Source organism: Pelophylax lessonae (assembly GCF_965119305.1).
Source record: "Pelophylax lessonae genome assembly, chromosome: 8".
NCBI lineage: Eukaryota > Metazoa > Chordata > Amphibia > Anura > Ranidae > Pelophylax > Pelophylax lessonae.
The window spans coordinates 124,567,430-124,594,105 of record NC_138775.1 but is presented as its reverse complement, the minus strand read 5'-3'; positions in this window follow the sequence as shown (position 1 = coordinate 124,594,105).

Below are 26,676 nucleotides of genomic sequence, written 5' to 3'. Positions count from 1 at the left end.
AAGATGTTGCACAGTATTTTTTATTTAGGTCAAACAGCCACTTTCCCTCTAAGAAGGGACCTCCATAGGATATTCACCAAATATATCAATAGTAAATTTTCTATCTGACACTCAACCACTTACCATATATGCTAAAATAAATAAAATAGCTATCATAGTGCAGTATATAGAAATTCACCCTTTTATTTAAAAACAGTGTTAAAACACTTACAAGTGAAGTGCACTAAGGTAAAGTCAACTTAATTATGATGAATTTACCCCTTAAGGAAATGCCTTGGCAACACCCTGTATGAAAAAAGGACTTCACTTTCAGTTCCAGAATACGTGATGATGTAACTTAGCTCCATCCCAATGTGTTTCATCAAATGACCCATAACGTCTTTAAAAGGGAAAAAGCTGCGATGTCCATATAAAAGGTTTAAACTTGCCCATTGTTTATATGGTAACCAGGCAATCTCCGCCATCTTAGAACTCACTTGTCAACACTACTATATCACAACGGGAACCAGCACCATATTGAAGAGCAGAATATTTAACATATCAGTATTTGGCCACAAGTTATTGATAAATATAGCTACTGCATCATAAAACAGTGATTTATCGCCATTATAAAGTACCTGTAACTCAAAACAGCATTTGATAGGCTATATCCAATAATTAATCATGCCTTCACACACCATGTTGCCGATGCCTTCCAAATACTCAGATAATAATCTTCATCCACATACAGATATTATAAATACATAAAAATACACAAAGTATATTAGAAATGTAGGACTCTGAAGGAGTGGTGTACTATATCCAGTCTTCATGTGGTTTACAGTACAGTGGAGACACTAAGAGGAAATTGTCAAAAAGGATACAGAAACACATATACAATGTCATGATAGGATACAAAAAAATACTATTTATCAAAGCACTTTAGTCTGGGCCACAGTTAAGACCCCACAGGGTTAATATTTTGGGGCACAGAAAAATATAAAGTCCATTGGAGGTGTTTAAATAAAAATAAGTCACTAAGACAAAAATAAACAAGATAGATATATGAGATAAAAACACTGGTACTGGTACCTAATGGATTGAATATGGATTTTGACTTAAGCTGTTTGATTGAAGATTTTTAATTAATTTAGCTACTGGTGAGTATCTTAGCGACTGGTGAGTATCTTAGCGACTGGTAAGTATCCTAGCGACTGGTGAGTACCCCAGGTTTAGTACCAGGGGAGATAGAGGTAGTGTGTAATGTTCTGGTACCTTTGGGTACCCTAGTTACTCTTTCATAAGTGTATGCGCCCCACCATTCTCTTTTGGTAAGGTGCGCATACACCTTTAAGACTGATGCTGTCATCACTGAGCGCCGGACTGGATGGCTATTTAGATCGCCGGCTCTCACTCACATGTGCTCGTTCAAACTGCTTTGTGCCTTGATGCTAACCTGTCTTGAAGCTCTCATGCTTGCAAGCATACCTCGTCCGAACCACGCTGCGCTGATCCCTGTATCCCGCTACCGGATCATCCGCTCTTGCCGAACCTCTCCTCTGCTACATTGCTATTAGTGATAAGTACCCCACAGGGGAAACCTCTATAACCTTTATACTAAAGCTTACACTATCTAGCTCTGCATACTAAGGACTATTACTACATCTGCATTATCTAAGATTGCTAGCTCTTGAGCCTACTACCACCTGTTCTTGCACTGGGTTGATCTCTCTTGTATGTCCACCTGCTACTCTGTCATCTGCTACCATACATGATTGCTAAACCTATCTGCATCCCATCTGCTACTATCTTACTTTCAAGAACATTTCCTTTCAAGTGTCTGTCATCTACCATCTCTACCCAACCTGTCTCTTCAGCCTATCATCACTGTGTTACTATATACATAAGTCACTCTAGGAAACATCTTATTGAGTGTGTGTATTTACTTGCTGAATTGAGATCATCCACACATGATGAGTCATTGAGAGTTGGGATTGGTGTCTCAGCGTTTCTCTACATGACTACTGAAGTGGAATATTTCTGCAGCTGAAAATCCACATCATACGTAAAACGCAGGAGCGTTACAGATTGAACGAACCACAAATGGATTCAGCAGAAATAACCACTCAGATGACACAATTAAAACAGCAAGTACCTGCGTTAATACACGCACTTGCTGAATTAAAAGAAGACAATCAGGCTCTGTCGCAGCAGGTAATTAGACTGACACAACTTACCACTGCTCAGTCCCCTGAACCCAAAATAAATCCTCCTTTGGTATTTACAGGTGATCGCAAAAAAATTCGCGAATTTAAAAACGCATGTGAGTTACTTTTCTTGCTAAAACCCCGTACCTACCTTACTGATCACATTAAGGTTTGTACTATTATTTCTTACCTAACAGGCGATCCTCGGGCCTGGGCAGACTCTCTTTTTGAGAAAAGCGACCAGCTTCTCAACTCCTATGCCTTGTTCCTAGCAGAACTCACTAGCCTATATGATGATCCCAATAGGCAGAGTACTGCCGATCTTCAATTAAGATCCTTGAAACAAGGTGGGAGACCTGTAGAAGACTTTGTCGCAGAATTCAAGAGATGGACCCTTGATTCAGAATGGAATGATGCATCTCTGAAATCCCAATTTAGGCTTGGCCTATCAGAGGCCGTTAAAGACGAGCTCGCCCGAGCGGATCTGCCAAAAACCCTGGATGCATTGATACAACTCAGTATCACCATAGATAGAAGACTACGAGAAAGAAAGGCTGAGAAAATGGGAATGCCATTATCCAGTTCTTCTCGGATTTCGGCCGTTGACCCCGTTCCTATGGAGGTAGGAACCATACGCCCACCTCTATCAACTATGGAAAGAGCCAGAAGACGATCTGGTAATCTCTGCTTGTACTGTGCATCCCCGGATCACAAGATAAACGTCTGTCCCCTAGTCTACAAAAAGAAGGGTGAGTGTTCACATGTCCTCCTAGGGGGATTGACAACTTCAATCACTAACCCTTACCTTTCTGTTTGCTTAACATTACAGTGGGACCAGAACAGGATTACTACTAAGGCCATGATTGACACAGGATCTTGTGGAAATTATATTGACATACGTTTTGCTGCTTTAAATAAAGTTCCTATTATTTCTAAACTTAAACCTGTCTCAGTGAGTCTTATTAACGGTGTTCCTTTATCCTCTGGTCCGATCACTGATCAGACACAGGCACTCCTAGTCACTACTAGCGGGTCTCATATGGAGACCACTACCTTCGATCTAATACCTTCACCCCACTTTCCCATTGTTTTGGGACTTCCCTGGTTGCACACACATCAACCAACCATAGATTGGAAGGAACGGACCCTGACCTTCCTCTCTTGCTATTGCGAGGGTACATGTAACCTCCCGTCTTTTGGGAAGATCCTGTCTGTGGTGACAGATGAGATTGCACCACTATGTTATCAGGATCTCTCTGAGGTTTTTCTTGAGAAAAATGCTCAAGCACTACCTCCCCATCGAGACTATGATTGTAGCATTGATCTACTCCCAAATAGCAAATTGCCGTTCGGTCATGTTTATCCTCTTTCACAGGATGAACTTTCCCATCTCAAAGACTATTTGGATGAGAATTTGGAAAAAGGTTTTATTAGACCTTCCACTTCTTCCACAGCAGCAGGACTCTTTTTTGTCCGCAATAAGGACTCAAGTCTCAGGCCTATCATCGACTATAGGCAATTGAATGCTATTACAATAAAAGATCGCTATCCTCTACCGCTTATCCCTGAGCTCATTGAGCAGGTGCGTGGAGCTACCTATGTTTCAAAATTGGACCTGAAAGGAGCATACAATCTCATTCGAATCCGTGATGGACACGAGTGGAAGACTGCATTCAGAACCAGATACGGATTGTTCGAATATCTTGTAATGCCATTCGGGCTATGCAACGCCCCTGCAGTTTTTCAACGATTTATAAACGATATTTTCAGAGACTTACTAGATGTCTGTGTTGTGGTATATCTGGACGATATACTTATATATTCACGATCCCTGTCTGAACACATAAGACATGTAAGACTAGTATTATCGAGATTGCTTGCACACAACCTTTATGTGAAACTGAAAAAATGCTTGTTTCATAAAGAAGAGGTACTGTTTCTAGGCTACATCATATCCAAAACAGGAATCGAGATGGACATGAGTAAGATATCCTGCATTCAGGATTGGCCTACACTAACCACACGCAAGGCGCTACAGCGATTCCTTGGATTTTCGAATTTCTACAGGAAGTTCATTAGAAACTTCTCTGCCATTGTGAGACCCCTCACACAGCTCACTAGCATTAAAAAACCATTCAAATGGTCAGATGAAGCAAATAAAGCTTTTCACCTGTTAAAGACAAGGTTTACTTCTGCTCCCATACTACGCCATCCAGACCCATCCCTCCAATACATTCTGGAAGTAGATGCGTCAAACATGGCAGTAGGAGCAATACTCTCCCAACGACCAACTCACACTTCACCACTTCATCCAGTCGCCTTTTTTTCTAAATCCCTAAGCAGTCCAGAGATAAATTACCCCGTGGGTGAAAAGGAACTGCTTGCTATAAAATTGGCTCTGGACAATTGGCGACATCTACTCGAAGGCACCGAATTACCAATACTTATATACACGGACCATAAAAATCTCCAATATCTTCAGACTAACAAAACTCTCTCGCACCGACAGGTACGATGGTCACTATTCTTTCTAAGGTTTAACTTCCTAGTGACCTACACACTGCAGATAAGAACAAAAAGGCGGATGCACTATCACGACTAACTGAAGAAAACTACTTCGAAATCCCTTCCGTTCCTATAATACCTCACAAACGCATTATTGGAGTTGTATGTTCCTTGAAGGAAGAGGTTTTGCATGGTATAAGTTTGGATTCACCCCCACCACAACTAAATACTGATGCAGAAGGCTTCCTCTACTACAACGACAAACTTTACATACCACCTACCATACGCACCAAGATCTTGGAATTATCGCATGATGTGCCTATGGCAGGACATATGGGTATGACAAAGACTCTTAATCTGATTACCAGGCAATTCTGGTGGCCTGACATGAATACATCTATACAAAAATTCGTCTCTTCATGCAATGTCTGTGCCAGGTCCAAAATTGACACTACGAGACCATCCGGTCTACTATGCAGTCTACCAATACCCCAAACTCCATGGGAAGTCGTGTCCTTGGACTTTATAGTGGAATTGCCTCCTTCCAAAGGATTTAATACCATCTTAGTGTCAGTGGACCATCTGACAAAAATGGCACATTTCATTGCTATTCGCAGACTACCTTCGTCCAAACAAACGGCAGAACTCCTGATGAAACATGTCTTTAAGTTACATGGTATCCCAAAAACTCTTCTGTCTGACCGTGGATCACAATTTATTTCCAAGTTCTGGCAAGAACTATGTCACATACTACGGATCGAGCGGAAGCTCACTTCTCCTTACCATCCGCAGACCAACGGACAGACTGAAAGAGTCAACCAATGCATCGAGCAATATTTACGTTGTTACACTTCTTACCAACAGGATGATTGGGTGGATCTTCTCCCTCTGGCAGAATTTGCCTACAACAACGCAACCCACAGTACGACCAAGCAGAGTCCGTTCTACTTGAACTATGGGTTTCATCCCTCTATTCTTCCACCACGCATCCTTCCTTCAAATAACCCAGTAGCTTCAGACTATCTTACCCAAATAAAGGACTCTCTGGGTTTGCTTAATACTACCATTGCACACGCTCATAGTCAACAAAAGAAGTACTATGATCTTCGCAGAAGACCTTCTCCTCAGTACGCTATCGGGGACCTCGTTTGGCTCTCAACAAAAAATTTAAGACTGAAAATCCCTAGCAAAAAGCTTGGACCTCTGTTCTTGGGACCTTTCCCAATCAAGAAACTTATTGGAAAAGCTGCAGTACAGCTTACATTGCCAATAGACCTCAAAATACATCCCATTTTCCATGTGTCGTTACTGAAGCCCCATGTTCCTGACCAAGGAATAAGGCCTACTATCCCACCTCCTCCTCCTGTACAACTTGAAGGTGGAGAAGAATATGAGATAAAAGAGATTCTGGATTCTCGTATCCACAGAGGAAGACTTCAGTACTTGGTTCGATGGAAGAACTATGGGCCCCAAGACGACACCTGGCTAAACACCTCTGACATACATGCCTCTAGATTAATCCGCAATTTTCATGCGAAGTACCCAGACAAACCAGCTCCAGAGGCCTTCAGGAGCCGGCCTTAAGGGGGGGGGGGGTACTGTAATGTTCTGGTACCTTTGGGTACCCTAATTACTCTTTCATAAGTGTATGCGCCCCACCATTCTCTTTTGGTAAGGTGCGCATACACCTTTAAGACTGATGCTGTCATCACTGAGCGCCGGACTGGATGGCTATTTAGATTGCCGGCTCTCACTCACATGTGTTCGTTCAAACTGCTTTGTGCCTTGATGCTAACCTGTCTTGAAGCTCTCATGCTTGCAAGCATACCTCGTTGTCGGAACCACGCTGCGCTGATCCCTGTATCCCGCTACCGGATCATCCGCTCTTGCCGAACCTCTCCTCTGCTACATTGCTATTAGTGATAAGTACCCCACAGGGGAAACCTCTATAACCTTTATACTAAAGCTTACACTATCTAGCTCTGCATACTAAGGACTATTACTACATCTGCATTATCTAAGATTGCTAGCTCTTGAGCCTACTACCACCTGTTCTTGCACTGGGTTGATCTCTCTTGCATGTCCACCTGCTACTCTGTCATCTGCTACCATACATGATTGCTAAACCTATCTGCATCCCATCTGCTACTATCTTACTTTCAAGAACATTTCCTTTCAAGTGTCTGTCATCTACCATCTCTACCCAACCTGTCTCTTCAGCCTATCATCACTGTGTTACTATATACATAAGTCACTTTAGGAAACATCTTATTGAGTGTGTGTATTTACTTGCTGAATTGAGATCATCCACACATGATGAGTCATTGAGAGTTGGGATTGGTGTCTCAGCGTTTCTCTACATGACTACTGAAGTGGAATATTTCTGCAGCTGAAAATCCACATCATACGTAAAACGCAGGAGCGTTACATAGTGTAGGTAAGGAATAGCAGGTCGTTACCATTATCCCCATAGAGTAGTGGGTAATAATGTCTGACAGGATTGCGGATGTGCACTTCTTGCTCCATGTATGCGTTCCTTGATGAACCAGCAGGGCCAGATTAACGTAGGGGCTATTGGAGCTGCAGCTCCAGGCCCCTACCTTTATATAGGCCCCGGGTTGGCCATATTCACTGTTACCGCTCTTCTGTCACTTGTAAACACAGAAGTCCGCAAGAAGTCCGCTTCTATGCTCGCTTCCCCAGGCAGCTCCCTCAGAACCTCCCCACACAGCACGAAGGCTGGACAAGGAGGGACAGTTGCCGATGCATGGATGTGTTTATGGGCTTCAGAGACAGCATCCCATGTTGAATTAGGCATGCATGGCTGCACCCTTCCTCCTCTGGGTGCATGCCAAGGCACGGCCCTTAAGGCCCTTCAAAATCCTCAGCACCAAGCCCATGATGCTCTTAATCCGGCCCTGTGAACCAGTCGAGGGTGAATACTGCTGTGCAAGATGTGAGCAACTTGTTGCTCTGGAAGCCCACATCGTGGATCTAGAGAACACAGTGGCAAGACTGCGTCGCATCAACAACCTGGAAAGGAGCTTGGACATGACCCATCAGGCGCTGGCAGGGGCCAGCATAGACGAGGGAGGAATAGAGGAGACGCAAGCAGCAGAGGTACGCAGCTGGGTGACTGTTAGGAAGGTTAGTGGGATGAGTGTCAGGGAGGCCAGTCCTGAGTTGGTACACCCTAACATATTTGCTGAGTTGCAGGTTGAGGGGGATATCAGCTCAGGGGTGGCAGTGCTGGAGCAGGCTCCCTCCCCCAGCTGCCAGGGGAGTGGTGGCTCCAGGAAGAAGGGGGGCCGAGATTCAGGAAAGGTTAGACAGGTTGTGGTAGTTGGTGACTCAATCATCAAGAGGACAGAGAGGGAAATCTGTTGAAAAGATCGCGGTAGCCGGACAGTATGTTGTTTACCGGGCGCTCGAGTTCGGCACATCGCGGATCGGGTAGACAGATTATTGGGCGGGGCTGGAGATGACCCAGCGGTCATGGTGCATGTGGGCACTAATGACCAAGTAAAAGGAAGGTGGAGGATCCTAAAGAATGATTTCAGGGACTTAGGGAATAGATTGAGGAATAGGACCTCCAAGGTGGTTTTCTCTGAAATACTGCCGGTACCTTGAGCCACACAGGAGAGGCAGAAGGAGCTTAGGGAACTTAACAAGTGGCTGAGGAATTGGTGTAGGAAGGAGGGGTTTGGGTTCCAGGAGAACTGGGCTGACTTCTCAGTCGGCTACCGTCTCTTTAGTAAGGATGGGCTGCACCTTAATGGGGACAGTACAGCTCTTTTGGGGAGAAAGATGGCCACCAAGTAGGAGGGGCTTTTAAACTAGGAGACGGGGGGAGGGCTCAGAAGTAGAGTCAGTCAGGAGGGAGCAAAGGACAGAAGGCAGTAGTAGAGTCAGCAGCGACAGTAGTTCCATAACGTCAATTGGGGGGGTCTGTGCGGGAAAACCTCAGACCAAACAGGAATAAACATAATCACCATTCACGATCAACTTCCACAAAACTAAGAGGGGTATATGCTAATGCCAGGAGCCTAGCTAATGAAATGGATGAGTTGGACATGTTAGTACATGAGGAAGACATAGACCTTGTGGGAATGACGGAAACTTCGTTCGACCCCTCACATGACTGGCTGGCCAATATCCAAGGTTATTCGGTGTACCGGAAGGACAGGGTAGGAAAAAGAGGGGGAGGGGTATGTCTCCATGTCAAGAACAATGTAAGGGTGATAGAGAGGAGTGATATTACGGAAGGGATGAGTATGGAGTTAGAATCCGTGTGGGTAGAACTCCATAGGGAAGAAGAAAAGGGAAAAGTAATTGTGGGGGTTTGCTATAGGCCACCCAACCAAAGGGAGGAGGTAGAGCTGGAATTGATATCACTGTTGGGTAAAGTGGCAAAACTGGGATCAGTCATCATATTGGGGGACTTCAATTATCCCAACATTTACTGGGAAGAGGGGACTACACACTCACAGAAGGCCCGTCTATTCACGGAAACCTTATAGGACAACTACATGTCACAGTTGGTGGATTCTCCTACTAGAGAAAATACAGTCCTGGATCTATTGATCACTAATGACCCAGACCTAATCTCTGAGGTAGGAGTCCAGGACAATCTGGGCTCTAGCGATCACAGGATGATCACATTTAGCGTAAATAACAATATAACAAGGCAAGTGGGGAACATAAGAACCCTAAACTTCAGAAGGGCAAACTTTCCAAAATTGTGCTCATTGATGGAAACGGTAAACTGGGACCAAACCCTGGGATCACTGACCACGGAGGAAAAATGGGAATGCTTTAGGAACATATTAAACAAATGCATCTTGCAGTGCATTCCTATGGGAAATAAATTTAGAAGAGACAAAGCCAAACCTGGCTGGCTAAACCGTAACGTTAAAAAACTTATTAGGGGGAAAAAATGGCCTTCAAGAAATATAAATCAGAGGGCATAGTATCGGCTTTCGAGCAATACAAGGAGGCAAATAAGAAAAGTAAATACAAAATAGAAATGGCTAAAATCAACTTTGATAGACAAATTTAGGATAGTAAAAAGAACCCAAAGAAATTCTTTAAATATATCAACAGCAAAAAAGCTAGGGTAGAGCATATTGCACACATAATTAACGATGATGGGAGGATGGCTACAGAGGACACTGAAAAAGCAACTGTGCTGAACGCTTTTTTCTCGTCAGTCTTTACACAGGAACAGGAGGGGTACACTGACCACGACTATATGGTTAGTAGTAATACACAGGTCTTGCCGCTATGGCTAACAGAGGGTGAAATCAGGGAAAGGCTGGATAAAATTAACACAAACAAATCACCAGGCCCGGATAGGGTACATCCAAGAGTACTCAAAGAACTAAGTAGGATTATATCTAGACCACTGTTCCTGATCTTTGCTGACAGTATTATGACAGGAAATGTACCAGGGGATTGGAGGAAAGCTAACGTGATACCGATATTCAAAAAGGGGCAGAGGCATATCCCGGGAAATTATAGGCCTGTCAGTCTGACATCGATAGTATGTAAACTTCTGGAGGGGATGATAAGGGACTATATCGTAGAGTTTGATAAAGACAACATCATCAGAAGTAATCAGCACGGGTTTACAAATGGGCGTTCTTGTCAAACCAATCTCTTAACATTCTACGAGGAGGTGAGCTGTGAGCTAGATAGGGGCAGACCAGTGGATGTGGTGTACCTGGATTTCTAGGCTGCATCAGTTGGAGGGATCATCCCATTTCTATCGGATTGGGCAGAAGCTTACCTTCCATGCATCAAGATGGACTCTTTTTCATCTAAATTGTGGTAAGCGCATAGTGTGACCCTCACTTGTCATCATGGATTTGAAGCACTGTGGTGAATGAATCTCTGTCTTGGCTGTCTTCATTTACTATTGGGCCTGTTTACATCTGATTTGTGGTAAGCGCATAGCGTGGTCCTTAATTTATTACAGACTGAAGAGCTATCCATCACGGTGAAGGAATTCCTTTTTCTACACTTTGCACAATTCTTTGGACTGTATTCTTTATTCACATATTATTTGGATATACATCAATTGGTTTTATATCTACTTTTGATTGTTTTATTCAAGCACTACCTCTGTATTATTTAATTCACTATTCGATTGTTTATTTAATTACATGCTCTAAATTTGCATGTCTCAAATTAGCACGGCTTCCATTCTATAAGTTCCCCACAAGCGCTTAATTTATAAAATAAGGTCTGCAGGTATCGACCGCAGGGTTTGCTCTTGGATACGGAACTGGCTAAAAGGGCGTGTCCAAAGGGTGGTAATAAACAGTGCATACTCAGACTGGTCTGAGGTGGTAAGCGGGGTCCCCCAAGGCTCAGTCCTGGGACCAACTTTGTTCAATTTACAGTATTTATAAACAGCATTGAGGACGGGATCAGTAGTTCGATATCAGTTTTTGCAGATGACACAAAATTGGGCAGGGCAATAACTGCACAGCATGAAGAAGATATCCTACAGAATGTCCTGGACAAAATAACAGAGTGGACAACGACATGGCAAATGAGGTTTAATGTGGAGAAATGTAAGGTTTTGCACTTGGGGACTAAAAACATAAAAGCACAATACACATTAGGGGGGGATCCCTTGGGGGAATGAAAAATGGAGAAAGATCTGGGAGTCTTGGTAGATGATAGACTAGGCAATAGCATGCAATGTCAAGCGGTAGCTGCCAAAGCCAGCAGAATATTAGCATGCATAAAGAAAGGGATGTATTCCAGAGATAAGACTATAATCCTTAAACTTTATAAAACGCTGGTCCGACCACATCTGGAGTATTCTGTCCAGTTCTGGTCGCCAGTTCTCAGGAGGGATGTGTTGGAGCTGGAGAGAGTCCAGAGAAGGGCAACTAAACTAACTAGGGGATTGGAGGACCTTAATTATGAAGAGCGTCTGCAATTGCTTGATTTATTCTCCCTGGAGAAGAGACGCCTGAGAGGGGACATGATAGCAATTTATAAATATCTCAATGGTGATCTCGGCATAGAAAAACAGCTATTCGGTCGAAGAGCTTGTATGAGGACTCGAGGGCATACAATGCGATTAGAGGAGAAGCGTTTTAACCTCAGGCAACGTGGGGGGTTCTTTACTGTTAGGGCTACAAAATTGTGGAATTCTCTACCACAAGAGGTGGTTTCTGCAGGAAGTATGGGGGCTTTCAAAAGACTCTTAGACGTACATCTCAAGGATCAGAACATTCAGGGGTATGTGAGATGATTACGGCCACACACACCTACACAGGTTGAACTGGATGGACTATCGTCTTTATTCAACCTCATCCACTATGTAACATGATCTGATATATATTTGGGGGTTCTATGTATTTTATAGCAAAAAATGTGGAAGTTTATATATGTGAGAAGTGTCAGATTGGGCCTGGGAGTCAAGTGGTTAAAAAATGGTGCTACTTGTCCAATCATGGTCCCCTTCCTTAGGAGCTTTCAGCTGGTTCTCTATTCCTTATTAACTTCTGTAGTACTGGTGGATATGACTTGTAGTGTTTTCCTTCATTCAGTATAACAATTGTTTATGGTCTTCATCAAGATAACATTTGTTTCCAACATAGTCACATAGTTAGTCAGGTTGAAAAAAGACACAAGTCCATCTTGCTTAACCAATAAAAAAAAAACAAAAAAAAAAACAGTGAAGAAAACCCAACCATACAATCCCATATACACAATCCTATACCCGCAGTTGATCCAGAGGAAGGCGAAAATCCCCCAGCAAAGATCCAATTTGCTACAGCAGGGGAAAGAAAATTCCTCCCTGATCCCCCGAGAGGCAATCGGATATTTTCTGGATCAACTTTACCTATAAATATTAATACCCATTTATATTATGTACACCCAGGAAAGAATCCAGGACTTTTTTTTTTTTTTATTATAAACGTTTATTAAAGAAATATTCAGTTACAAAATCATGAATATTTGTGTCATTAACATAAAAAGTGCAACTTCAAAACAATTTTTTCAAGTAATAGTCCATGAAAAAAAAACATAGATGAGGAAAAGAAAACAAAAAGATGAAAAATAAAAAGACAAAGAATAATACTTAGTGAATTTTAAATATCTGTCTTTGTATGAGATATAACATTACCAGATAATTCAGATCTGATTGAGTTGAGCGAATGATTTTATAGAAACCCTAACAAGAGGATAATAATCCGGGTATCACTTCAGTAAGCGTAGAAAGTGTGCCAACTCAGTTTCTGGATACATTACCAATATATGCATAATAAATACAATATTGTAGACTTTCTTTTGAAAATTTTTGTTAATCTATTATCTAATGACAGTTCAATTATGTGACCAAGGAACATTTGTATAGATACCAAGGGGTCCATTTCTTGTCAAAGATTGGCTTTGTGTTTGTAATGGAATGATGGCATTGTTCCATCAATCTGATATCCTCAATTCTATTAAAGACTTGGTTGAAGGGGATATAATCTTCTTTCCAATGTTTAGTGATGACCCATAGCATCGCAATGTTGATGGTATGTGTTAGATGTGTAAGGTGTGTAGAGATTTCAGGAATTTTTTGGAATAGGAGGCATTGCAGGTGTGAGAGCGGGAATTTTTTCCCGGTAACCTTTTCTATTAAGTTGAATACTTCCAGCCAAATATCCCTAACTTTGGGGCACTCCCAGAAGATGTGTAGCATAGAGTCTGCAGTGTCACAGCCCCTAAAGCAATTGGGGGAGATCTCTGGATAGAATTTATTTAGTTTTTGGGGGTATAATACCATCTTGTAAATATTTTAATGGCCGTTTCTCTTACAGCAAGTGATTTGGTGGCTTTTCGCATATTCAGCCACATATCTAGCCAGTCTCCCCCTGATAGAGAGGTCTGAAGTTCCAACTTCCACTTAACCATATAACTCAATTTTGTGTCTGAGTTATCAGTGTTGAGCGAGGTATATATGGTAGAAATATGTCTCCTGCCTGTGAGGTCCTTCAGGCATATATGCTCATATGTAGTAAGTGAAGATCCTGATGGTTTAGGGCAGTGTGATTCAAAAAAGTTTTTAATGAGAATATAATTGGGTTTTTCAGACCGAGGGATATTTTTAATGCGTATCAATGTATCAAAAGAGTGGAAAACCCCCCCATCATAGAGGTCATATAGCGAGGTCAGTTCATTGTCCGACCACCAAGTAAACCTTTCGGGAGTGTGGAAAGCTTCTTGGAATCTGGGGTCACCCAGAAATGAGGTGCCGAGAGGTGGGTTGGATGGGAGAGGCCATTTCTTGTTGATGAATCTCCAAATTTTGAGTGTGTCCGAAATGATTGTATTGCGGGAAGAAATTTTGCGTATGGGGATTGTAGGATTCCATAATAGTCCAGCTAAATGATAGGGAGTAGCCGCATTTCTCTCAAAGATGATCCAAGGCAGACTCGAGGTGCGATCATGCCACTGTGCCATCTGAGCGAGTCTACTACTAATATAGTAGGACCAAAGATTGGGAAGGCCCAGTCCACCAGTACGTGAGTGATGGTACAAAATGTTGGATGCGTATCTCGGTTTTTTACCCCCCCAGATGAATGTATTTATGGCGGATTGTAGCTTGGAGGTATAAGCTTTGGTGAGATAGATGGGGAGAGCGCGGAAGAGATATATAAATTTTGGGAGGATGGTCATTTTGATCGCTGTGATTTTGCCTAAGAAAGATAATTGATAAGAAGACCAAATTTGGAGCATATTCCGTATCTTGGTAAATAATGGAGGATAATTAGATTGGAATTGTAGTTTTTATTTAATTGGATTCCTAGATAGGAAATTTTATCTGAGGCCCAAACAAATGGGAAGAGTGACTTCAAGTTAATAATGTCTGATTCAGAGAAGTTTATTGGTAGGGCTACCGATTTAGATAAATTTATGCTGAGACCCGAAACAGCCGCAAAATTTTCCAAAACGTTTAATAGATTTGGTATTGAAATGAGAGGGTCTGGTATATACAAGAGAGCATCATCAGCATACAGACTTAATTTGAATGTTTCTACGTTCTTTTTGTACCCTGATATTCCCGAGTGTCTTTTAATAGCCACAGAGAGGGGTTCTATGGCTAGGGCAAATAGCAATGGTGATAAGGGGCAGCCCTGTCCAGTGCCTCTACCTAGAGGGAAAAAAGAGGAGTTACAGCCCGGGATCTTAATTCTTGTTTTGGGATTTTTATACAGGGCAGTAAAGCCATTTAGGAACTCGTTTGAGAAGCCAAACCTGGGTAATAACTTTCCGAGATAGTCCCAAGTGACACTATCGAATGCCTTGTGTATGTAATATTAATAACTGTTTTTTAAATAAATTTGCGTCTTGTATAATATTGCACGCCAGCCGGATGTTGTCAGTGATCTGGCGATTGGGGATAAAGCCGGATTGTGACGTGGATACAAGTTTTGGAATAATATGGGAAAGTCTGGATGCTAGTATTTTACTGAACAATTTCAGGTCATTATTAATAATTGATATAGGTCTAAAGTTTTGAGGGTTTGATAGATCCTTGTTCGGTTTAGGGAGAAGAGTCATGTTCGCTAGAGACATTTCTTCTGGGAAGGTATTGCCTTTAAGTATATAGTTAAAGAGTTGTGTGAGTTTAGGGGATAAAATAGGGGAAAACTTTTTATAATTTAATGCTGTGAAATCGTCCGGGCCTGGTGCCGAAGAGTTACGTAGGGATTTAATCATAAGGGTTACTTCAGCTTCGGTGATATGAGCATTCAAATGCTCCATATCTGAAGGAGAAAGAGATGGTAATGGGATTTCCTCAAACCATGTTTGAGAATGGGCGGGTGTAATGCCTGAGGGGGGGGGGGAAGTAAGGTGGAGTAGAATTTTTCAAATATATTCAAAACTTCTTTAGGGTGAGAAGTGGTCATCCCTGAAGATGTGTTTAATTTGTAAACATGTGGGGGCTTGATATTCTGGTTTAATTTTCTAGCTAGCATCGTAGATGCAGAGTTACCGTAAAGTAGAAATTTTGACCGTGAGTGTCTGAGGGATTTCTCTGCATTCTCTAAAAGAATGCTATTCAACTCTGCTCTCTTTTGATCAATTAGAAGCCTAGTGGATTGAGTATGTAGTGTACTATAGTTTTTATATAATTTTTGTAACTCCTTGGTGAGCTCTTGAATTCTATGGGTACGTGTGCGTTTTTTTTTAACTGCCAATGAAATTAATCTGCCCCCATAAAGGCCTTGTGAGTGACCCAGGTGTTTGGTACTGAAGTGTCTTCAGTGGGGTTCAGTCTGAAAAACTCCGTAATGGAGTCTGACATTTCTTGTGAATCTATCGGGCACGTCAACAGGGAATCATTAGGGTCTCCATGAGAATGGAGTAGGAGCAAGACCTATCCCTGATGTGTCGTAAAGTACCATATGTTGATCAGACCACACACATGGAACTATATCTGCAGAAATCGAGTTAGCTAGGATCACCTGAGAGCAATAGATGTAATCTATTCTAGCTGATGAGTTGTGTGGGTTCGAGTAAAACGTGAACTCTCTGGAGCCCATGTTTAGACATCTCCAAGTGTCGACCAGTTGTAAGCTGTTAAGTCTACGTTCCAGGGATTTAGGGAAGGTCTTGGGAGATGAATTTGGGTTGCTCCTGTCCATAGTGGGATGGGAGACCATATTGAAGTCTCCACCTAAGATAGTGTGTGAGGAGTGGTGCTTTTCGAGTTCATTAAAGAATTCTGTGAAAAATTGAACCGAAGCACCATTGGGTGCATATATATTGGCTATCGTTAATTCCTTTCCCATGATGCGCCCCTTGATTATTATAAACCGACTCTCCGTGTCTCTGTAAATCTCCTGGACTTCCATTGGAAATGAGTTGTGGATGAATATTGCTACTCCTCTGCTTTTGGATGAGTGTGTAGTATAAAATACCTGACTATAAGCTTTATGGAAAAATTTTGGGTGATTATTATTTTCAGAGAAGTGTGTTTCTTGGAGTAGTAGAATTTTAGCATTCAAACGCTTAAACTGGTGGAATGCTTTACTGCGTTTATTGGGGGAATTAAACCCCTGTACGTTATGTGAAATTACCCTGATGGTCATTTTAAGGTGGGGATTCGGGAGCTAATGTAATTTTCCTTCCGGGCAACAGGGGTGTCTAGAACAACATCTTTGAGGGTTAGAGTATGGAGGAGTTGTAGGGGCGCATCATGAGAGTAGAAGTTTTGGTTGAATAATTCACAAAGCACCAGTGTCCGGGTGAGGCTTACCCAGGCATAGGATATACAAAAACTTTCTGGATAAGTACAAAACTTGAGAAATTCACAGACATTTGTTGATAATGATGTAGAAAAAAAAATAAAACTATGAAGAATAAAGTTTAACAAAAAAAAAAGTAAAACATGGATCAGTAAACCATTAAGATACTGATAAAATAACCTTAATGAAGGATAAACTCCTTCTAAACAGGCAAACGAGAGCCAACAACAGAACAGAGTGAGAGGGGATCCCAACTGGAAGACAAAGAAAGGGGAGACCCTCCCACTACCGCCAATGGCCGTTGAACGCCTGAGTGGGTACAACATGTACAAGCGCAGGGCCTCATTTAGGCCTTTTGTAGACTCCAATATATTTTTAAAGGGAATCTGATTTGGTACATCGTCTGGTTATGACATATTCCTGGAAAAAAATAAAATCAACCAAACAAAACATAAAAAAAGGGGGGGAAGGGAGAGAAAGGGAGGGGAAGATGTCTAAACATCCTGACTGATAAGATGAGGGGTAAACCATCCTGCACTACATAAAAATAGGTAGATAGTTTGCATTCCTATATAGCAGAAAATAGCCGTGGAGAATAGCTTATCTCAATTATAGTCTTGCAAAAAATAAAAAATTAACTTGCGAGTTAGAAGGAGGTCATTCAGTATCCTTGAGTCATGATGGTGAGGAAAAGTTTGCAGGTGATGATATTGTTTGAATGTGAGCATCTTGCAGAGTGGAGTTTGACCAGTAGGTGTCACCAGTTGTTCATGAGATAGAATGCAATGCTGCACAGTTTACCTGTTTAACAAGGGAAGAATATAAAAAGAAAAAGGGAAAAAAGGCCGGGGTAGAAAAGAAAAATGTGGATGAATAAAAAAATGCATAGATATGTCAGGTAGATTCACAATTTAAGGGTATGTAAAAAAGTTTCCAGGAAGAGCATTATTTAGTTCCAGACTCATAAGAAGCAGAAAGTGTCGGTCACATCAGATTGCTTTTAAATCCTGTAATTGCGTGTTCTTCTGTTACCTCTTCTCGAAGCCGGGGTCTGCCATAATGGAGAAGGTCTAGGGGCCGGGGGGGGGGGGGGGTAAAGGGTTGACGGAGGGATCCATTAAACCCAATTTGATCAGGATTTCACGTCCTTCCGGGACGTTCGTGGCAACGTATGTGGATCCATTGTGGGGGATAACTAACTTGAAGTGGAATCCCCATTTATAGCGTATTCGTGCTGTTTGTAGTGTTGTAGTGATTTCTTTTAAATTGCGTCTTCTCTCAAGCGTAGCCTGTGAGATATCTGGGTATATTTGTAACTTATAGCCGTCTAAGAGAATATTTGGGGTGTTTCTCGCGGCTCTGAGAATTTCCTCCTTGGTTAGGAAGTCCTTCATACATAAGATTACATCTCTTGGGGGTTTATCAGCAGGGGGTTTCGGACGAAGGGCTCTGTGGATCCGATCACATGCAAACTGGGATTCATTTATTTCAGGCAATAGAGATTTGAATAAACGGTTTACTGTGGGAATGAGATCCGTGTATGTTTCTGGGATCCCCCTCAGCCTCAGGTTATTACGCCTATTTCGGTTGTCTAAGTCTTCCACATGTGCTTGTAGCTGATTGAACTCTGAGCTCAACACTTCATGGTCTCTACTCAACTCCTTATAAGCCAGGCACAGCTCATCATGCTTCGTCTCAAGCCTGTCAGCCTGTAAAGTCTTGTTTAGTGAGAGGAGCAGGGTACTCACTGTTTGGTGAAGCCGAGGGTGACCCAGAGCCAGATGCCTGTGGCTTGCTGCCGATTTGTGTAGGGGGAGGGGGGGCGCCATCTTGCTCCATGTTGAACTTCTCCCGGGCTCTCAGAAGATAATGAGTGAGGGACTTCTGTGGAGTCTTTTGGTGCTTCTTCTTGCTGGACGACATGCACAGCTGTTGCCGCTTGCAGGGGGTGATCTTTAGGGCGGGTTGTAAGGTGATTAATGGCCCCTGTAGCTGTATTCACGGCCGAGATGAGCGGAGCTGTAAATTCAAGCCGCCATCCGTCCCGCGCCGCGCATGCGCACCCCAGAATCCAGGACTTTTTAAAAGCAATCTAGTGAGCTAGCCAGAACCACCTCTGGAGGGAGTCTATCCACATTTTCACAGCTCTTACGGTGAAGAAACCTTTCCGTCTTTGGAGACAAAATCTGTTTTCCTCTAGATGTAAAGCGTGCCCCCTTGTCATCTGTGTTGACCTTAAAGTGAATAACTCAACACCAAGTTCACTATATGGACCCCTGATGTATTTATACACGTTGATCATATCCCCCCCTTAATCTCCTATTCTCAAGAGAGAATAAATTCAGTTCCTCTAATCTTTCCTCATAGCTGAGCTCCTCCATCCCGCTTATAAGTTTGGTTACCCTTCTCTGCACTTTCTCCAGTTCACCGATATCCTTTTTGAGAACTGAACAAAAAGCTAGAGTACAGATAGAGGGGATCAACTGGATTTTGTCATGTCCATAATTAGATATGTAGAAAAGAAAAAAGAATATGCATGCATCATACATACTAGGGATAGTAGAACTGGGGTAATCCATAGCGGAGAAGGATCTGGGTGTTCTGGTAGATCCTAAGCTTAATAATAGCATGCAATGCCAAGCTGCGGTTTCCAAAGCAAGCAAAGTTCTTTCTTGTATTAACAGAGGCATGGACTCCAGAGAGAGAGATATAAATTTGCCCCTGTACAAATCATTAGTAAGACCTCATCTGGAATATGCAGTTCAGTTTTGGGCACCAGTTCTTAAAAAGAAAAGAAAAAGGCCAATGGCCTGAATGGCCCCTCATGGACTGAATTGACAAATGCCATACATAAAAATAAATTGTTTTATTCAAAAATATTAAAAAGTTATACAGGGAGTACACAATACAGATTATGTCACTAGAAGAGAGACAATAAACATGTATATAAATTGTTAAAACATATTGTACATATTAGATAGTGATAATGGGATATACATATCGCCTGACATGTTTCGTACATAAAGAGGGTGACGTCCTTCTTCATAGGCTGTATACCAATTCACATATATATATATATATATATATATATATATATATATATATATATCTAAATGAGAACAATATAATATAAATACAACATGTCAAATGTAGACAATGTATGCGGTATATTGCTGTATAACAATGTATATAGTGCAGTACTCACGTATCCGTGAGGGATTGGTGTGCATGACATTCCTCCAATACCAACACAAAATATAGCTGATGATAGGGTACTGCTTATCATAAAGACGACAGGTGCCAATGTTGGAAGGATGTTGTAGGAAAGTGCGTAGTGCGATTAACAAGCCAACTGTTTAGTGCGAGTCACAGGGATCCAGGGCAGGTATAACACCTGTGCCCAAATATCACTGAAATGCCAAAAAAAAAGGAAAAGGAAATTTTGTATAAATATCTAATGATGTAATTAACTAGTGCATGCCGGTGACTAAAAATAATCACCCATACATGGTAACATATGAGTATATATGCCTGTAGCTGAATAGAACCGTCATGAGTGGACGGGCTGAGCAGCGTCAGGCAAGTAACTGTTTGGATTTACTGGTCATTGTAATGGCCATATTGTTTCCAAGACAGAATTAAGACTGGGGTGTCAGCTTGCACCCCACTCCTATAGTTGTAGCAAATTGATCAAAGTTCGCACATAGGGAGCACAAGCAGTGAAGGTGTTCAATGCAGGAACAGCTTACCTAGTGTGTCGTGAGTGCCCTATAAATACTTATCTGCTAAGCAGGTAATTGATGTAATGTTTTGCAGCTGTTCGTAGTGCAGAAACAGCTAATAGGAATTAGCATAGTAAGTGTGGGTCCCCCGGGGGAAGCGGTGCGCAGCGCCGCCCAGACAGAGGGGTGTGGCGGCGTCCCGCATCATAACACTGCCGGGGACGCCAGAAGGTGTCCCCATCACACAATAAATACAAAGGCCCTACCACTGAAAACAACAGTGGAGGGTCTTTGTGCACCGGGGACAATGCACAATGTTGTGGCCATCGCATATTGCCGGATCAACTTAGCAAAATCCTGAGAAGATTGTATCGTGTATATGTTACAGGATACAACAAAGCAAACCTGCTAGAAATAAAAATATGTATATACATAAAAGAGTTGGCCCAAAAGGGTATCGTTCGATAAGTGCATAGCATTGAGTACATATTGACATATCCATACACATATATACATATCAAAAGTGAAGCAACAATCACAAAAAAAAAAAGACCAAAAGGGGGAAGAGAAACGGGAACTCATATGGGCATATGTTGGCATAGATGTTATAGCCCAAATTCACATGATCCTGACTGAAAACCTGATAGAAAAGGTTTAAAGTTGGTCATTTCATTGAGACCTGGGGGATATGTAGCATTGAGCCTATATATACATTGTAATTCCTTCTGTAATAATAATTAGTTTAGGTCTCAGCCTCTGGGGTTGGGGTGCATGTAATCTAATGCCAGGTATTTGACATCAGGTAATTTGTCAGAGTGTATTAAGGCACTATGCCTACAAAGTGGTAGTTCAGGATCTCTTTTATATATGCTCCTAATATGTTTAGTTATTCTGTTTCTGAATTGTAGCTTAGTCTTTCCGACATAATAACATCCGCAATCACAAGAAAGAAGATACACAACCCCTAAAGTTCGTCAGTTGACGGAATGTCTAGCCTTAAAGAGTTCACCATTGGGTAAGGTAATAATTTTTCTGGTATCCATAAATTTGCACTGATTGCACTCGCCACAAGCAAATGTTCCTTTGTATTTGTATATGTCTTTTCTATTTATTCGGAATTCACTATGGACGAGTTTGTCCCTAAGTGAGGGTGCTCGTCTGAATGTTACCAAATGTTGAGGGGGTATAAATTGTGATATGGATGAGTCTATTTCGAGAAGGTGCCAGTATCTGCACAAAATATTGTGATATTGTGTATGTTGCGCAGTATACTGGGTAACAATTCGTAATTTATTGTCTGTTTTCTTGTCTTTTTGTGAGAACAATAGTTCATTTCGTGATTTGGATAGAGCTTTTTTGTAAGCTTTTTTCAACAGTCTCATTATTTGCCTCTGTTTGAAACAGCATGTCTGTTGAACAATTGTGACGGGCCCTGATATATTGGCCGTATGGGATGGATGATATGAGAGGTTTGGGGTGAAAGCTGGATGCCTGAAGTATAGTATTACCGGCTGTCGGTTTGCGGTATAATTGAGTGGATAGCTGTCCCTCATCCGTTTTATGGACGAGAACGTCCAGAAAAGTAATTGATGTTGTGTCATGTGACATGGTGAACTTTAAATTATAAGGATTATCCATGTTGATGTAATTGAAGAACTCAGTCAACAGAGAGGGAGGGCCATCCCACAGCATAAAGACGTCATCGATGTACCTATGCCACGCAAGGGTGTGGAATGTGTACATAGAGACGTCTTCATCTGAAAACAAGTTTTGCTCCCACTCCCCCAGGTACAAGTTTGCATAGGTGGGGGTGCAACAGGTCCCCATAGCAACTCCCTGCACCTGGAGGTAGTGGGAGCCCAAAAAGGAAAAAAAGTTGTGCCGAAGGACAGAATCCAAGGAATCAATGATGAAGCTGTTGAATCGTCGGTCGTATTGACTCTTCTGAGATAAGACATGTTGAACAGCAGCCAAACCCCTATCATGGGGAATGGAGCTTTATAGGGCCTCCACGTCGATGGTCAACAAAATGGTCTGACCATCGACATGGAAGCCCACTAGGATGCATAAAAATTACGTGTGAAGTAAGACATTCGACAAAAGGTTTTAACTGTCCATCTATGAACTGGCTGAGCCTGTCAGTGAGACTGCCTTGGCCGGACACGATAGGGCATCCCGGAGGTTTCTTGGCATTTTTGTGTAGCTTTGGGAGTGCATAAAAGGTGGCTTCTATAGGATACATAGTTCTAATGAACTCCCAGGTGTGCTTAGGGATAATGTTGGCATAGAAAGCTTGATCTACCAGCAAGTTGAACTTGTGAATTTATCAGTTAATGATTTTGGTATCTGACAGTACCACGCCACATTATTGAGTATTTTATCACACATTTCTGTGAATTGGATATTGTCCATAATTACTACATTACCACCTTTGTCGGATGGTTTTATAGATATGGAGTGGTTATTCATAAGAGAGTACAAGGCTTCCTTCTCTGCAGATGTAAGATTGGAATTCTGCATGTTTGAGACATTGTTCATTTTTTGAATGTCTTGGGAAACTAATTTCAAATAGGTACAGAGCTGGGGGGAGGGTACTTGGTTGATTTTTTCTTAAATTCCATAGGGGCCATTTGTGTTGTTGAGTTAGGTGCCATTAGTCCATTCACTTCTGCCAAAATGGCATCTAAGTCAATGGAGTCAATGAGATTTTTTGGTTCATTTTCCTCTAATAGGGCTGTTAACTGGTCAATGGCTTCTAAATCCTTTTGGGTATAAGTTGGATTGTCCATACAGTGTTTTTTTGCAAATAAGCTCTGAAGTAAAATATTTCTGACAAACAGGTGCGTGTGTTTAATGAGTTGGAATTTGTTTGTTTGTACTGTAGGGCAAAAAGTTAAGCCTTTGAACAGAATTGATAAATCTGCATGGGTGAATTCGTGTGATGATAGGTTTACAACATTCATAGAGTTTTGGTTGTTGGTGACGGTGAATTGTGAGTCTTTTTTGTGAAGGGTTTGATACTTTTTTGTATCAAGACTCTGTCTGTGTTTGTGATTCTTGTTTAAAAAATATTTTTGTGCATTGGGTGCTTGATGTGTGTGAGAGTTAGAAGTGCTAGGTTGTCGTGAATTGGGCTTCTTTTGATGACTTGTATGTCCCTGTATTATTGGAATTTTTTGTTTAGTACCTGAGGATGATTTGTGTCATCCGTGTCGGAAGTCGCATCACGGGATGTATTCTCATTGTGACGACGCTTTTGCCTTCAGAATCTATGTGGTTGAACTGAACCTGAATAATTTGCAGTAGAAACAGAGGAATAATTAGGCATGGATGGCACATTGCTTGTGTTGACATATTGTTGCTGTGTATAGACCCTTCTGTGGGTCTGTTGCATGTCCGGCCATTTGCATGCTTTATCGTTGTGAAATGCCCTTTTATCTCTTATGAACTTTTTATCCTTTTTTATTAATATTTGTGTATTGTATTTATCCAAATGATTTTTGAGCTCCAATTCGAGCTCAGAAATTTTCGGATTGTCTTTAAAGTTTGCCAATTGGCTATTAAGATGTTCAATAGTTTTGTTAAGAGCTTCCATGTTGCGACAATATTCACCTATCAGCAACAACATTAGTTCTTTAGAGCAATGGTTCAACACTGCCTCCCAAGCAGTCCTGAACTGAGGCTCTATGGAATCAAAAGAAGGAAAAATCTGTACTCTTAATCCAAAGGGGTTAATTTCTTCCTGTATATAGTGCTCAAATGACTTTATATGCCAATATAGGGAAGCTTTCTTCTCCACCGTTTGAGTAAGGGTAGAGAAAATGTATAAAATTCAGATTCAATAGATTCATTATCCTGCGTTGTCCCCGGCGCACAAAGGCCCTCCGCTGTTGTTTGCAGCAGTAGGGCCTTTGTATTTATTGTGTGATGGGGATACCTTCGGGCGTCCCCTCCCGCAGTTGCGCAATACCATCTTGGGAGTTTCTCCCCCTAATGCGCATGCGTGTGACACAATGACGCGCCGGTGGTGTTACGACGTGGGACGCCGCCACGCCCCTCTGTCTGGGCGGCGCCGCTTCCCCCGGGGGACCCACACTTACTATGCTAATTCCTTTTAGCTGTTTCTGCACTACGAACAGCTGCAAAACATTGCATCAATTACCTGCTTAGCAGATAAGTATTTATAGGGCACTCACGACACACTAGGTAAGCTGTTCCTGCATTGAACACCTTCCCTGCTTGTGCTCCCTATGTGCGAACTGAGGTATGTACTTTGATCAATTTGCTACAACTATAGGAGTGGGGTGCAAGCTGACACCCCAGTCTTAATTCTGTCTTGGAAACAATATGGCCATTACAATGACCAGTAAATCCAAACAGTAACTTGCCTGACGCTGCTCAGCCCGTCCACTCATGACGGTTCTATTCAGCTACAGGCATATATACTCATATGTTACCATGTATGGGTGATTATTTTTAGTCACCGGCATGCACTGGTTAATTACATCATTAGATATTTATACAAAATTCCCTTTTCCATTTTTTTGGCATTTCAGTGATATTTGGGCACAGGTGTTACACCAGCCCTGGGTCCCTGTGACTCGCACTAAACAGTTGGCTTGTTAATCGCACTACGCACTTTCCTACAACATCCTTCCAACATTGGCACCTGTCATCTTCATGATAAGCAGTACCCTATCATCAGCTATATTTTGTGTTGGTATTGGAGAAAAGTCATGCACACCAATCCCTCACGGATACGTGAGTACCGCACTATATATATTGTTATACAGCAATATACCACATGCATTGTCTACATTTGACATGTTGTATTCATATTATATTGTTCTCATTTAGATATATATATGTGAATTGGGATACAGCCTATGAAGGAGGAAGTCACCCTCTTTATGTCCAAAACATGTCAAGCGATTTGTATATCCCATTATCACTATCTAATATGTACAATATTTTTTAACAATTTATATACATGTTTATTGTCTTTCTTGTAGTGACAATCTGTATTGTGTACTACCTGTATACCTTTTTAATATTTTTGAATAAAACACAATTTATTTTTATGTATGGCATTTGTCAATTCAGTCCATGATGGGCCATTCAGGCCATTGGCCTTTTTCTTTTCTTTTTAAGAACTGGTGCCCAAAACTGAACTGCATATTCCAGATGAGGTCTTACTAATGATTTGTACAGGGGCAAATTTATATCTCTCTCTCTCTCTGGAGTCCATGCCTCTGTTAATACAAGAAAGAATGTTGCTTGCTTTGGAAACCGCAGCTTGGCATTGCATGCTATTATTAAGCTTAGGATCTACCAGAACACCCAGATCCTTCTCCGCTATGGATTACCCCAGTTCTACTATCCCTAGTATGTATGATGCATGCATATTCTTTGTACCCAATTGCATAACTTTACATTTATTAACATTAAACCTCATTTGCCACATAGCTGACCAATGAAACAGTGCATTGAGGTCAACTTGTAAGTTGGAGACATCCTGTAGGGAAGTTATTCCACTACAAAGCTTGGGGTCATCTGCAAAGACTGTCATGGTACTTTTAATGCCAGACTCTATATCATTTATAAAGATATTAAAAAGTGTCCCAACACTGAACCTTGGGGTACACCACTGATAACCTTAGACCATTCAGAGTAAGAATCATTAACCACTACTCTCTGAATTCTATCTTTTAGACAATTTTCTATCCATTTACAAACTGATCTTTCCAACCCTGTAGACTTTACCTTATACATTAGCTGTGTGTGGGGAACTGTGTCAAAAGCTTTTGCAAAATCCAAGTATACTACATCCACAGCCACCCCTCTATCCAAGGTTTTACTTACCTTCTCATAAAAAGAAATCAGGTTTGTTTGACAACTTCTGTCTTTCATGAATCCATGCTGTCTGTTGCTTAAAATATTTGTATCCAGCAAGAACTCATCTATGTGGTCTTTTATTAAACTCTCCAGTATCTTCCC